We start from the raw sequence: 1,577 nt of genomic DNA, 5'->3' as shown, positions 1-1,577 counted from the left end.
TAGCCGAGAGATAAGGATAGAATGGTCCACAGTATCGAAAGCTGCAGAGAGATCAAGCAGTACCATCATCACGATTTTACCATTGTCAAGTGCTGAAAGAATGTCATTTTGTACCCGGAGAAGTGCTGTTTCTGTACTGTGGTGTGTCTTGTAAGCAGATTGCATGGGTTCATCTAACTTGTTAGAGTGTAGATGATCATTGATCCTCGTCGCAACGACTTTCTCAATTGTTTTCGACAGGAATGAGAGGTTGGATACTGGTCTGTAGTTCTTCATTATTTCTGGATCAAGATTTTGTTTCTTTAGTAGTGGCTTGACTATGGCAGATTTTAACTTGTCAGGTACACATCCAGTAGAGAGTGATAAGTTGACAATGTTGACAAGGGATGGTAGTAGATCATCAAGCACTTGTTTGAGAATTGACGTTGGTATTGGATCGAGATTGCAACTTTTATTTGGTGATCTTGTAATTATTTTTCTCAGTTCATCTTCATTAGTGGGTTCAAAGATGGCTAGCTTTGTAGATGCATCGTTTGTACTTTGGTTGGTTGTGCAATTACCACATGCTTGATTTTGTAGATTAACTCGTATTGTCTTAATTTTATCCACAAAGAAATTTGAGAAACGTTCAGCAATTTCTTCAGTTGATGTATGTGACATATGAATGACCTGACATATAATGCAAATCAATATGACAAGTACGGTTTTGTTTTTTTGCTTTTTTGAACAATGATTTGTGATACCACGAGTCTTCTCATTTGCCGTATTGCACCCTATATTCGTACATGAATTTGACATACGGAATGACATGCTGAAGGTTCTATAGAAACCATGAAGTTTTTATACTTTTTTTAATACTTATATGTAATCAATACAAATCCTGGAATATTCAAATATCATTAATATTAGATATGCCATATATATATTCCCCTTTACATACACATATGAATAGGACTGCCAGTATGGTATACTAATACGTGTCAAAATAGGGAAGTATAGAAACGATATTCTTAATTCTTTAAACAACATTCTCACTTTTGATTACTAAGATTGGAATTCCTACGTGTTCACATTATAATGATATTTTGTATGTTCGCCCACTCTCCTATTCGCATGTAATATATGTTGTTGTTAGTATTGCCTATGATATCCATATCAAAATATTAAGCATATCATACTATGTCAACCATTTTCATATCAAGATACTAAATATGTCGTCATATTCCAAACAATTTTTATCTGTATACTATTAAATGACAATATGTCAGAAAACTGTCAGAATATATGGCGTATCGGTTAGATGTACCCATCAACATATGTTAGAATATGATGGATTTGGTACAGTGTATGGTATTGTTAATAGTATAACAATATGTTGTCAATGAAATCGGTACCGATATACATTAGACGATCGCGATCAGAAATACGGCGCTGGAAACAACAGTTCAATTTATCAAAATTTAGAGTAGATTCAGACATTTATTAAACGATTTGTCACCGTATTGATCATTGAAAAGTTTCTATATAACCAGCACCAGTGCTTGTATAGAGAGCATAATCGTCTATTTCAATTCATA

The sequence above is a fragment of the Glandiceps talaboti genome, chromosome 9, assembly GCF_964340395.1.
Source record: "Glandiceps talaboti chromosome 9, keGlaTala1.1, whole genome shotgun sequence".
Taxonomy (NCBI): Eukaryota; Metazoa; Hemichordata; class Enteropneusta; family Spengelidae; genus Glandiceps; species Glandiceps talaboti.
The sequence above is the reverse complement of the archived record's forward strand: the minus strand, read 5'-3'. Positions refer to the sequence as shown.